We start from the raw sequence: 15,313 nt of genomic DNA on the forward strand, positions 1-15,313 counted from the left end.
ATTTATTTCCTAATTTATTTTTCCTTTTATTATATGCATTCATTAGACAATTGATAGCATTGTGCATATATATGCTTATATTATTTTAGTTTCAATAATAATAAGAAATTTTGCTTTCCTCTCTTGTTTTAACCTAATTGCACACTTAAACACAAAAATTATCAAAGCATCCTAGCTATTGCTAGATCTTTATCACTGCAATCAAAATTGTTTGTAGCTTATTGGGGATATGTTGTCCTCCATGCTATATTTTTCATGAAAATGCTATTGAGGGAGCCATTCCTTACAAGGTGTTACATGGCTACCTCCATAACTTTTCATATTTAAAAGTATTTGACTCATTATGTTATGTTTCCACATTTTCTAGTGGTAGATCAAAATTTGACCACCGAGCTAACAAATTTGTTTTTCTTAGGTATCAATCTGGTATGAAAGGTTACAAAACCTTTGATTTGAGGAAATATACCACTTGTTAATTTTAGTTCCTATAAATTTTTTTGTTTGGATTTAGTCCATGTAAAGTCAGAGACGATCGACTTTAGTCCCTAACGTCAAATCAACATTAAAAGAATGAAGAGTTTTTCAAAAACCTCTAAACCCTTCTTTTAATTTTTATTCATATTTTATTTATAAAATAACACTAATTATTAAATGATAAAAAATAAATTTATTAATTAATAATATAAAACATTGTAATGTTTAATATATCATAAAAGATGTTGTGCTGGTGTGTATTTATAGGCCTACGTGTCATGGCTGTTTATCAGCTATTTTTTTAAGGACCAAAACCAAATGTCTCTGATTTTACGGGGACTAAATCTAAAAAAAAATGTACATTGACTAAAATAAAAAAATTATATATTGACAGGGACCAAAGACATATTTAAACCTAAAGATAAATTAATTTTTTGATGTGGATAATGTCTAGTTAATGGCTAAGATTAACTTGGTTAATAGATTCAAACTGAAAAACTTGATTATTTTTATCACACAAGATATAAATTTGATAATGGCTTAAAAAGACATAGTTAATGTCGTGCATAATTTAGTTAATGGATTCAAACTGAAAAACTTAGTTTTTCTTATCACAACAAATAAACCTGGTTAGTGGCTTAAAAGAACATGATTAATGTAGTGCACAACTTAGTTAATTGAATCAAACTGAAAAATTTGATCATTTTTATCAAAATAGATAAACCTTCTAAATGGCTTAGAAAACATGGTTAATGTAGTGTACAAATTGGTTAATGAATTCAAACTAAAAAATTTGTCATTTTTATAACAAGGAATAACTAGATTAATGGCTAAGAATACCGTGATTAATGGATTGAAACTGACATTTTCAAATATCTCACATTCAATTTGAAGACTAAAATCAACATCTAATGCACACTAGTTTTTTACCATACATATTTGTTCATACAAACAAAACAAAAAATAGACAAAAAGTGTGGTTCAAACGCCATCAACTACATCGTTATATAAAATGTTCAACCAACACAAAATATGCCAACAACACACTTTACAAAGCCTTATTTTTTTTCTTCTTTTCATTCGAGTTCACAAACGAACTTTGATTGACTACACTTTTAACTCGCTTCTTCGATTTATCTTTCATTCTCGTAATTATATTTGATGTTGATTTTGCATAACTGTTCACATTAGACTCACTTGTTAACAAATGTATATTATATCATAGGAAAAATACTACAACATCGCAACAAATACAATTTATTATTTACCAATAATATTTTTTGCAAATTCATCCCCAACATTCTCAAAAGAGATACTTACTTCCAAATCACCTGCAGATAAAAGTTCAATAGTATTTTATTAGCCATTCCAAATACATAAATATTTGATCGACAAAAAAATTCAATATCCATACCTTCAAAATTAACATATGAAGTTGAGGGGATCCATGAGACTGCATATTCTCAGCCACCATCAAGAATTGAAATCATCTCTTGAGACTACATATTCTCTACCACCAATTGTTTATAATCAACATAGCACAATCTAATTTTCCTGTTCATGCAATATTTCATTCACCACATCAAATTCAAGTTCTTCATTTGTTGCAAAATTATTATTAAACAAGTTATACAAGCAGATAATATAAATGTTTACCATGTTATTTTGCAATGTTTTTAATATTATTTTGGCTTAATTACAGTTTTGGTCCCCCTATTTTAACTGAATCGCGAAAGTAGTCCCCCCATATTGTTTCTCCCCAGTTCTGGTCCCCCAAGCAGAATTTTTGTTCAAAACTTGATGACATTTCATTTTTTTTGCATTTATTTAAGTCACACAATGCCTCAAGATCTCATTTGCACAATTGTACCTGAAATATATGACCATAAATGGTGTAGTACGGCTTTAAAAAATAAAATTTTATCAAATTTTGGACTAAAATTCTACTTTAGGGACCAAAACTGGGGAAAAACAAAATGAAGGAACTACTTTCGCGATTCGGCTAAAATAGGGAGACCAAAACTGCAATTAAGCCTATTGTTTTCTTCTGACAATGTAAGATTGACTAATTCAAAAATAATGGGAATACAAAATTGGGAACAGATGCTTGACCCAACGAAAAATGGTTGAAATATATTGTTTTCTTCTTTAAATATATTTTAATTTAAAGACAACACAAGATGGAAGATGATGATATAAAACGATAAAAGATATATACTTGTAGGACAACTGCACAACCTGTTATGTGTGTTTACGAATATACTTTTCCTTCTTTCAATATAGTTTCAGTCTTACTTAAACTTTCAACAAAAATATTATATACAACTACACCCCAATTATAGCTATGCAGAGACTTTAGATCATCAAGTATTTTAATATAACGAGTATTTTGTCAATTACTTGATTGGGAAAAATAGAACTCGTCAAAGCAATGAGTATATAAAGTCTAGAAAATTGAACCATGTCAGTGTGAAACGCGTGAAGCAACACACCAATCCTATCACAAGTTACTTTGTCTTATCTAAACGTCAACAATGCTTCGCATTCCCCATTTTCATACTCTTCCAAAGGCTCACCTACTATTGACATTACTATAGATAAACATACATCACTCCAAGTAAAATAAACCATCATACCCCTAATCCTAAACCATCCACTATGTCCATCCCACCTACTAGCCAACTCCCACAACAAAGCACTAGAAATTCATTGAATTTGTTGGCATATCTAAAATCCACTTGAATGAGATTGTCTGCATTTGAGTTTGTTGTGTATTTTTCATGTTACAGTTGATGTCAATCAACATATTTGGTAAACATGCATGTCTCACACGTATCTGAAAAGTATGAATATGCAATTAACATTGATAAACAAATTGCAACATCACAAATATTACTTGATAAATTCCTTAGATTTTTATCATTTGTCGGTGTCATGTCTTAAAGCCACATAACTGTAGAAAAAATATAGCACGTGAAGTTGCTTATAAAAGAAAATAAGTCACTAAACAGAGTAAAATGAAAATAATAAACACCAAAATATTACCGTGGAAATAAAACATCTCACTAAAATAGCTCATTTATCATACTATCTTTGTCTAACTTGAAATATAACGACTCACTAAAACAACTCATTTTTATAGACAACAAGAGTACTATATTTTGTTTTGAACTTACATAGTGACACCAACAAACCAGAAGCATAAGCAAAAATACTACACCTGAGATTCAGCACCAGATGTATAAACTCATGTACTTGAATCAAAAGTAAAGAACACTAAACTGAAGAAGAAAAAACCCTAAATTGAATAACCAAAAAACCCTAAATGAAGAAGCAAAAAATCAAACCCTAAATTGAAACAAACAACAATCACACAAAGATGCAACAACAATGATTAAGAGAAGTAAATTTACAACGGGAAGACTCAACAACATGTATCAATCGCACAACCTGGATCATTGTCGCCAACCTTTCTCCATCGCGGAGGAATAACGAGATGAGAAAATTGACGAGTGAAGAGAAGGTAGACGAGAGAGAAGATTGAGGGTCGAGAGATGGACGAGAGAGAAGATTGAGGGTCGAGAGATGGACGAGAGAGAAGCCTTAGGGACGAGCGAGCGACGAGAGAGAAGCCAGGGAGATGAGGGAGGGATGAGAGAGAAGCTTGAGGGGCGGGAGAGGGACGAGAGGCAAAAGTTTAAGGAGCGTGAGAGGGACGAGAGGCAAAAGTTTAAGGAGCGTGAGAGGGACGAGAGAGAGATTACTTAAAGGACGTCAGAGGGGCAAGGGCTGAGGGGCAAGGGCTGAGGGGCGTCAGAGGGGTGAGGGCTGAGGGAAGAAGAAAGGATTTTTAGAAAATAACAAAATGACAAAGATGACATCCCTTTAAGATACCGAAATGACTAAATTATCCATCCACTTAAAATTGAAAGTCAAAGTTAATGAGTAGTATATATCTACAATATATATTTATACAGTATTTGTGTCCTAAATTGTTTTCATATATCATCGCCTTCAAAATTCTCAATATTGAATCCACAATTATGCCAGCGGGGTAATAATTTAAAACCATCGATGCAATAACAATTTCTCTTTACATAAGAATAATAAAGAGAAATCACTCTTGTTCTCCTACTTTTTTTATGTGAGCAAGCATCTCTAATATGTAGAATCTATGGTAAAAGAAACTACGTATGCATTTTGCTATTGCTTTATACAAGATCCAATTTACCAAAACATGGATTTTTTTTATATATTTTCACTTCTAGATTCTTTTGTGGAATAAAAATGTAATTATGCTGAAATTGCACTAAACCAGGTTCACAATTCTTATGATATGAACACATGACATTGTAAAACGAATCAGAATATGATCACTGCAATAACGCATGGAACAGAAGATGCAAAAATTAATTACATAAGACAGAAATTCAAAAAAAAAAAATTAACAGTAATGCAAAAAAATAAACACAAACAATGTAGTAAAATGACAATAGAGAACTTAACAAGAACAAAATTAGAAGAATTGTATTTAGAAAATTTGATAACGGAGTTTAGTCGAATATGACCTACGTCTCTAAGAGAGAGAAGCTCTTTCACTATCAATCAAAGAATTAAGATCCGGTATCAAATAGAAAACCCCTTATTTCTTGCTCTTTTATATGTTCATGTTAAACAAAAACAAAAAACCTAAGATTTCTTCACTATATTTTCCCTCCTTTTTTTTCGTACATGGATTGGATTCAAGTGCGAGTGGTTAAGTCTCACCATATAGCGTTAAAATTTTGGATCAAGATGTAGTATTAAAGTCTCTTGTAGTCTTAAAACATTTGATAATAACTACAATGCAAGTATATGATAGAGTAGTTAAGTCTTACATCGCATATGAATGAACTAAATATTGTTAAATAAGAAAAGTGACTCATATATTTAACGCTAAAATCTTTTGAGGTATTAGGGCTCTTGTTGCTTCTATTACCCAAACTGTCCAATAGCAAACACTCATGGCAACATGGTAATAGAGTAGATGACAGAAAGACACATTATTGGCAACATGGTAATAATACTTTTGGAACATAGATAATATGTTAGTTTGTGAATTTAAAAATTGTTGAAGTCTCACATTGAAAAGCTCTCATATATTGAGTAGCTTTCAACTCTATAAATACTTAAGTCTCACATTGGATAATCAATACATGTGAGATTGCTTTCATCGTTATATAAAGAGTGTCAAACTCTTTGGAAAAGTACACAAAAAGTTAGATTCATTTCCCAACTTTCTCTCTTTTCTCTAATATGCTCGATGCACTTCCGAGCCACTTCTCACTTTTCTTTTTGTCCCTTTGAGTTTTGAGTGATCCTAATACCATTGTCCTTATAGAGTGGTTTTTGTGTCGTAGTCCCTTCGAGTTTTGAGTGTTCCTAATACCACTTTTCGGACGGTTTTTGTTATGTATTCACTTCGAGTTTTGAGTGGTCCTAATATCATTGTACTTTTAGAGAAGTTTTTGTATCGTAGTCCTTTTGATTTATGAGTGGTCTTAAGTACCATATTTTTAGAGTAACCATTATAACCAAATTGAGGGTGTAATGTTATAATGATTTTTAACGGTGTAGTAGAACTCCGATACAATTTGTCTGACATGTTTTATCATGGAGATTTCGTGGTTGATAGTTTGTCTTGCACAATTTAAACAGTGACGCAAAACTTTTTAAAGAGAGCAAACTGTACGCGACTAAACCCAATAATATTTTTTGTGGCTGAAATTTATTTTGAAATAATTTTCGAAACTTAAAAATAACAAATACTTTCAACAGTTTTTTAATATGACTACAATCATCAATAATTCAACATTGTTGATGACTTTGAGGCAACTTTTTTATCGCCAATTAAAAGGCAGATCCAAATATTTGTGGCACTAAAGCCACCGCAAGGGCCTACTAATTTTTTTTTTATAATATTAGTGAGGGTCTTGACAGTTAGAAATCTTTGCGAATTAAAAAAAATTGTGTCGGCTTAAAACTAACACAAAAGGGATAACATTTATAAAAACAATATTAAAAAACTATGTTGACTACAATGTCAACTTTGTCATATTATAGTAAAAAAAATTGTAATTAGAACAAATAATTTTACTAATATTAAAAAACAATTTTGTTTTGTCGCTTGAGGCTTTCTTACCACTCTATGCAATTTTTGTCCTTTGTTAACACCTTTGAACATTACCTTTTTCTTTCACTTACTAGCTACAATACAAGTCAAAGAATTGACATTAATTAATCCATCATACTTGGTAAAGTTTTAAGTTTAGCATTATTTATGGAATAACAATCTTTAAAATTCGGGGTGGTGGTTCTCAAATTAAAAAAAAATGTTAGTTGTTACAACAAAAAAAATCAATTTGTGTACTCTGATTGATAACCGTTGTTATTGGTTCTTTTTGCAATTGTTTTGAGAATCTCCAAAATGAAAATATGAAGAAAAAAACAAGTACGATAATTTGAGAATGTCTACTTAACATCATGTAGTAAAACCTACTATAAAAAAATATTATATTGTTACCTAAGCCCTATTACAACCCAAAAGTCCTCCAAAAATGTATGAGTTTGTTGCATTGTGATTGTTAACTAAAATATTTTCAAGTCTATAGAAGAGTGATACATGTTCTAGGATTTAAGTGATAAGTTTATCACATTTTCTAAATACTTGAGAAATGTTTTTGTTGAGAATGAGTGAAGAGAGAATTGAACTCGATAGATCAATGTTAAATGTGTCGTTCTAATTTTCCAATTGATGTCTTTTAACATGTTAAATAACCTTTAAGCGTGATGAACGTATTGTAGTAGCGTTAACTTTGAGGAATAAGTTTGATTTGAGGAAATGAGTTTAAGCTTACTTTTAACTGTTACCCGATTTGAATTTAATTGTTGTTTGGGAACAAGAAATAAACTAAATTTGAGGTTGTGATAATTCTTCATGTTTTTCATCTTTAATTATCTTATTTATCTTTAGTTATTAGTCAATTTTGGGACTTATTTGATATAGTTTGTGGATTTTAGCTCTTGAATTCAATAACATTTTATGCTTTTATTTCCTTAATTAAGAAGATAATTTCGTAGTTTTGTTTTGTTGTTTTAGTGCACTGCTGAATTTTGGTGAGAAATCAACATAACCTATGTGAAGTATTTCAACTTTATCTAGAGTTGTGGATGCTCAAATGGAGTTAAATCAAGTGCAAATGAAAGCTAAGATCAATGGTTTTTTTCCAGCTAGGTGAAATGCTTTTTTCCAGCTAGGCTTGCTTGGCAAGAATGATGTCTCGTCTAGTGAAATAACACAAAAATAAATTTTCCAATTCTGCTAAATTTCGCTCGGCGGGCATGATGTCTCAACAGGTGACCAATATTAAATTTCTGCCTCGATTTCACCTCACCAGACGACTAAAGCCATCACAAGAGGACCAGTACTATTATTCAAGTGAAAAATTCAATTTTTAGGTGATTTTTGGAGCATGAGAGCTTTGGAAAGACAGTACAACACTTCAGAATACTAGAAATTGAAGATTCAACATTGGGAACAAGTGATTGCAGAGTTAATGGATTTTTTATATGAGTCATTATTTCTTTCTCATTGTTTCTATTTTCTTGAACATGTGTACTTGAACTCTCCATTGTTGAGGATGAGTGAAACAAGATAAAACATTTGAATAATTGATTTGAAATCTAGTTATATGAATTAGCTTATTGAATTATTTTTTTTCATCTTTGTGCTTAATGATTTTAATTGTTTGGCCACCTTTAAATTTTTTTACAATTCATACTTTGAAACAGAAGTGGACTTTATGAATGCCTTAGATGAGAAATTCATGGTATTATAGCATATGAATAGATGCATCGTGAAACTATTTTAATTATTCATAAAGACGGTAGTTTAATAAGAGAATTCTTGTACGATAAAACTTAATTACAATCTTGTATCTGCTAAGAAATTAGAGGTTACTTTGTGATTAAATGTTCATTTATGAAGTTTTTTCGCCAATAATGTCCATATATTTGGATTCCATAATTTATGAGGATTTTTTGCCAGTAATTACCGAGGGTCTCGTGGCCACTAGTATTTTTGTAAAATGTAGCTCGACTCAGTCTATGCCCACTACTAGTCGCGAGGGAATGTAAGACATCAGTGAATTTATGCATTAATTACAATCTTCTCCCAAAAACTTAATGATTAATTTAATAAGTGTCATCTCACCTATATAATGCTCATCACTCAAAATATATCTCGAGAACACCAGAACTTACAATTCACACTCCAATGTAGGAGATTTCCAAAATATAGAACATGTCTCTTCACACTATTTCATTATGAAGAGTTGTTTGATCATTTTTCTTCACCAAGTGATATAAGTTTATCTATATATAGAGACATTTCATGGTCAAAAACATAATCCAATAACCATGTTTCCACGTGTCAAAGTTTTGTCAAAAATATTTTTATGTCATTTCTTCTTTCCTTCGGTGCACGTGTGTAATTGAAATACCTTTATTCTATAAAATATCATTGATCGATATGTTTGATGTGAGTTTGCAAATCATATCAAGGATTGGTATGAGCGAATCAATTATAAAGCTTAATATGATAGATATGCTTTAGAATTTATTGGTGCAACATTTGTCATTATCATTTTCATCTTCTTCTTGATCAAAATTTACGACATATCATCATTAAAAGTAGCAACATTGATAACATAGATAATCAAATAATAATCTTACATCTTATACAGTACAAAAGTATCATGTAAAATAAAATGATAGAGCATACCCCAAAAACAAATATAGTTTTGATCAACGGAACCAAATTTGATCCGATGTCGCACACGGATCAAATACAATTGATAAAATGTAGATAGAGGTAATAACTCAAGTCGTTTCTCAAGGGCTTCTGGTATAATAATATTAACCAAATTGAAAGTTGAAATTAGAAAGAGTTTTTTTTAGATTTTTGTTTGAACAGATAAGCAAAACGATTAATCCATTGATTCAAGTTTTAAACCTATTACAGATTCTATCAATGAGTTTAATTTATAATTCGTAATTCTATTCCTATTTGACTATAGAATTGATCAAACAAGCGAAATCAATTCTATGTGAATTCAGTTTCTGTGACTGGATTAAGCATCACAATCATCGATATATTACAATTAACGATCAAACGTCGTAAAATTATAATTCAATTAAATTAGAAACCCAAACCAAATTCTGTCAAATAAATTTAATCGATCCTATTAAAATTCAGTTTAAGCAATCAAAATATCAATAAACCTCTCAATATATAGTACTCGATTTTGAGCTAAGAAACGAAAGAAACCTCTCAATATATAGTACTCGATTTTGAGCTTTAAAAACAAGTGGCCCGCTATTTAAGATTATTACAAAAATCCATATTACAAAATCTGCAATTTAGGCTCAGTAAAGTTCGGCATTGAACTTTTATTCCAATACAAAAGTTGTAGCTCTGACTTTTAGCTTTCCAACGTCTGCTCGCATGCATCAATCTGATATTCAAAGCTCAAGTTATGGCCTACAGAGAGAGCAAGGGTCAAAATGCAAATAATAAAATTATAATTCAATTTTGACTCAAAATTTAGAAACAAGTTAAAAAAGTATTCTAAGCTATAAAGAACTTTTAAAATACCAAACTAAAAAGATAGAAACATGTGTCCAAATATTATGATCAAGTAGCAACTTTCATAACATAGATAATCAAATATTGATCTCACATCTTATATAGTACAAAGATATCATTTAAAATAAAATGATAAAGTATACTCCAAAAACAATGATAGTTTTGACCTCAATCAATAAAAATATTATAAAATTAAGAGTTTATTTGAAGAGGTTTATATTTCAAAACATTCATTATTTTTCGCCTTTTTTTCATGCAAACACACGACACTGTAACAGTGATGGACAGAAAATATAATGTTCTGCAAAGGCCATTCCCATGATCATGAAATGTCCCCTTATTATCCCATACTAGTCGTAGGACTAATATAATTTAAGGTAAAATGAAATCAAAACTTTTCATTTAAGGATGAACTAATATTTTTTTCACTACTTGTGCAGATAAATAACTAAACAGAAAAATGCAATTCCACATAGTAATAATAATTGACAGAAAATTAAATATGAGATAAATATAATTTTTAATCGTGAAAAATTTCCCTCAAATTGAGAGAATAAAAATCACAGGACCTAGTCCGATAAAAACTTCCACTATAATAACTAATGGATACACCAAAGTCTTCCTAGTAACATTAGAGAAATATCAATCAACAATAGACATCACTAAATGGTGGAAACCAAATAAATAATAATAATAATAATAATAATAATAATAATAATAATAATAATAATAATAATAATAATAATAATAATAATAATAATAATAATAATAATAATAATAATAAACAATTTTCCACTAAAGTGGGTATTCAAAATTAACTCTCAGAGAAGGTAAAACTACTAATACTGTATATTAAAAGAACAAATTCAGTGATGGAAATAACATATTAAAATTGTAGAACAAACGAAGCAGGTTTCCTACAAATCGATTACCATTGGAACCAAGCTTTTTTTTTCCTTCTTATCCCCTTGTTATTGTCGCCTACCTTCTTCTGTTTTTTTCTTCTTTTAGGGTCATTATTTCCTTCTCTTTTCTTAGGAATTTCAAAATCCTTTTTTTCTTCTTTCACATTGCCCAAATCCAATAAATCACCATATTCTTTTTCTTTCTTTCTTTCTTTAATAATAATAACAATGACAATTATAATACTAATAATAATAGTAATACAAGTAAAATTGGTGGGTTCCACTTGGGGAGTGAGTCCCCAAAAAATATTTCCCTTACGACTCAAGTGGGAAGATATTGCTCAATCATGTCGACCTTCTTTGACAGATATCATCTTCGACACAAGCAATACCTTCATCGTCATATCTAAATCATTTTCATCGGTAAAAATCTTTTCAATTGAAAATGAATTCATTTCCAATGCATCTCATATCCAATGATACCACACCTCAATATGCTTCGACTTTGCATGAAAAGTTGGATTCTTATAGAGATGGATTGCACTCTACCTGTCACAAAATAACACAAACTTGCCTTAGTTGATGCCTAACTCATGTTGAAATTTCTTCGTCCACAAGAGTTCTTTGGAAGCTTCAATTTCTACAATGTACTCAACTTCAACAGTAGATAAAGCAACACACTCTTGTAACCTTGATTGCCAAGACACAACTCTCCCTGCAAACAACATCATATAATTAGAATTAAATTTTCTAGAATCAAGATCACCTACCATATCTGCATATGTGTAGCCATCCAACACAAGTTCACCACCTTCATAGCATAAACACACTTTGGAAGTGTCTCTAAGGTGTCTAGGAATCTACTTCACTGCTTTCCAACGATCTTTACCAGAATTAGAGAGAAACTGGCTAACAACTCCAACTGCATGAGCAATATAAGGTCTTGTAGATACCATAACATACATCAAACTACCAATTGTGAATGCAGAAGGAACCTTTTTCATCTGTTCTTTGTCTTTATCATTTTTAGGACATTGATCAAAATTCAATTGGAAATGAGTAGCAAGTATAGCAATAATAGGTTTGTAATTGCTCATGTTAAACCTCTCTAACACCTTAATGTAATTGTGTTGAGACAACTACACTTTATTATTCTTCCTATCACGAGTAATTCTCATGCCCAAAATTTGTTTTGCAGGATCGAAGTCTTTCATTGCAAAACACTTTTTCAAATCTTTCTTTAGACATTGAATCTTCTTAGTGTTATGACCAACAACCAAAATATCATCCACATATAAGAAAAGAATAATATGATCAGCATCAGAGAATTTTTTGACAAACACATAATGGTCTTGCTTTGTATTTTGGTTGAGAACTATTCTCTTCTGGCTTTATCGTGTATACCTATTTGTTCTTGAATGCTTTTCTTCCCTTCGACAACTTTACCGACTCAAATGTGTGATTATCATGCAAAAATTTCATCTCTTCTTGCATGGCCTCCAACCATTTTGTCTTTATCAATATTTGTAATATTCTCTTGTAGTACTCTGACTCTCCATTTTGTCTTTACACCCCAGCCATTATCGTTACCGATGGTTCTACATCACGACCTTCTCACCCATTATCCACCTAGTGGAATTAGCGAGTTTTTTTGTCTTTAGTGGAATTTAAGCCTGGTACCTGGGGGATAAGTACCGCCTCATCTCATTCCCTCTACCAATTGAGTCAGAAGCTCAATTGATAGTGAGAATGAGATGAGGCGGTACTTATCCCCCAGGTACCAGGCTTAAATTCCACTAAAGACAAAAAAACTCGCTAATTCCACTAGGTGGATAATGGGTGAGAAGGTCGTGATGTAGAACCGCCAGTAACGATAATGGATGGGTGTTACAGAGGGTGTCTCTAAGAAGGTTGATGTTCTCTCGTATATCAACTCAAACTCAATTGGTGGCTCAGTTGGAACCTGCTTATTATTGTAAGGTACATGATCATCAGTTACATTCTCATCATCTACCTATATATCTCCTTCATTAACAAAAGTTTGTGCATGGGGCTTAGATGCAACATCAATGTAACTTCTAGAATATGATTTATATTTCTCAAGTTTGTAAAAATCTTCAATAGTTTGGTCTTCAAGAAATATCACATATGAGCTTCTGATAATTTTCTTGTCAGCCAAATTCCATAATCTATATCCAAATTCTTCATTACCATAACTGAAAAACACACAATGTTTTGATTTACTATCAAGCTTGGACCTCTCATCTCTTGGAACATGAACAAAACATATGTAGCCAAACACTCTTAAATGACAATAAGAGACATCTTTCTAGGTCGACACTCTATTTGGAATATCACCGTTAAGTGGAATAGAAGGAGAAAGAATGATCAAATCCACTGTCGTTTTCATTGCTTCATCCCAAAAGAATTTTGATGATTTTACATGAGAGAGCATATATCTGATTATGTCATTAATCGTACAATTCATTCTCTCTGCAACATCATTATGTTGAGGTGCCTTTGGAAATTTTTCTCAAGCCTGGTTCTGTGTTCTCTACAACACTTTTCAAATGGGCATATGTATTCACCACCGTTATCTAATCAAACACATTTCAATTTCCTTCCCTTTTCTCTTTCAACACTTGCATGAAAATGCTCGAAGACTCCAAGTACTTGGTCTTTAGATTTCAAAGGAAATGTCCACACTTTTCTAGAGTGGTCGTCACTAAAAGTAACAAAATATGATGCACCACCAAGAGATTTAATATCCATCATGCAAACATCGATATGAACTAAATCAAGAATATTTTGCCTCCTATGAGGACCAATATTATGAAAACAAACTCTATGTTTTTTTTCCAACAAAACAATGAGTACAACTTTTTAGAGACATACCTTTCATACGAAGGAAAACTTTCTTCGCAAGTATGTTGAGTCCTTTCACAAGTGATCAAGACGCTTATGCCATAAATTAGAAGAGGCGTCTTCTATTGCATTCACTTCTTTCTTGCATAGCTTCGTAGACATCCTACAGAGAGAAGTAGAAACTATCTCATTTGCAACCACTAGAGATTCTTTGGTGATTTTATATATACCACCACCAAAGTAAATGTTAACCACTTTGTTGGAAAAAAGTCAGAGATAATTATCTTAATAATTCAGAATATAATTTCATAGATGTCGCGTCCGGTTTATCCGCGAAAAATAAAAATAAAAAGAGTCGCCACCAATTTTATTTTTATTAAAGGAAAAATTGGATAAAACCTAAAATAATATTTTTGAATCAAAAATTTGGATTCGGGAGTCGATTACGAGTAGGGAAGTATTATCGCCCTACAACGTCCGTTAAAACGGTTACCCTATAATTAATTATATACAAACTATTTATTTATTTATTTATTTTTACCCCAAAAAGAATAATAAAAAAATTAAACTATTTACATTAATGAAAGAAAAAAAATATTTGTTTTATTAATTTGGTTTGACAAGGGAAAGACCTTGCTCCTACGTATCCCCAGGTGCAATAGGGAAATCAAAACTCACGTAGTTCTTGGGTAGAAAATATTTTTGTGTTGACCGATTTTATTATTATTTTTATTTATATATGTATCAAAAAATAAAAATAAAAATGTAATAATAGTAATAATGATGATAATAATAATAATAGTAATAACAATAATAATATTTATTCATGGATTATATCTTCTATATTTGTTTTAAAGTAAAGAAAAAAAATTAATTATTCTTTTAAAAATATAACGTAATGTGGCGGTATGTGAACGAGACAGATGGACACGACGGTGAAATAATCTGTTAAATTATTTGCTCATACGTTGTCGGATATGCCGCGACACAAAGGCCACCCACGATTGAGAGTGAGTAATATGGTGCGGCGAGCGAGGATGAATTTCATCCGGCGGCCGCAACCATTAATTCTAATCCTAAGGGTGAAAACATTTTCTGTTGTTATGATTTTTTTTTAGTTGATAAAGACGTATTATGAATATTATATTACAATATGGTGAAATTTATTTTCTCAGCCTATAAACATCAATCAGTTATATTTTTTATTATTATTTTTTGTGTTGCAAAGAAAACAATTTTAGGATAAACGATTCTTTAAAAAAAATAAAAGCTTTACACATGAGTTACTTTTTACAAACAGGAAAAAAATAGAAAGCGAAATAAAATATATTAAAAAAAAGATGCAAAAACAAAACAAAAGACTAATAAGCAGAAAATTAGAGAG

General features: G+C 30.9%; 1 long non-coding RNA gene across 2 annotated transcripts; it reads right to left on the bottom strand.

Annotated features, from left to right (window-relative positions):
* Positions 1 to 1,375: 1,375 nt before the first annotated feature.
* On the bottom strand, positions 1,376 to 4,324 carry LOC101502518 (uncharacterized). Of its 2 annotated transcripts, XR_001143456.3 has the most exons (4): positions 3,925 to 4,324; positions 1,889 to 2,028; positions 1,743 to 1,805; positions 1,376 to 1,652 (listed from the first exon to the last, which is right to left on the bottom strand). It is a non-coding gene; the product is annotated as an uncharacterized lncRNA (long non-coding RNA). The 2 variants fall into 2 exon arrangements; XR_189479.4 differs by having other exon boundaries at positions 1,376 to 1,805; positions 3,925 to 4,323.
* Between the last annotated feature and the right edge of the window lie 10,989 nt (positions 4,325 to 15,313).

This window comes from Cicer arietinum, chromosome 3, assembly GCF_000331145.2.
Source record: "Cicer arietinum cultivar CDC Frontier isolate Library 1 chromosome 3, Cicar.CDCFrontier_v2.0, whole genome shotgun sequence".
Taxonomy (NCBI): domain Eukaryota; kingdom Viridiplantae; phylum Streptophyta; class Magnoliopsida; order Fabales; family Fabaceae; genus Cicer; species Cicer arietinum.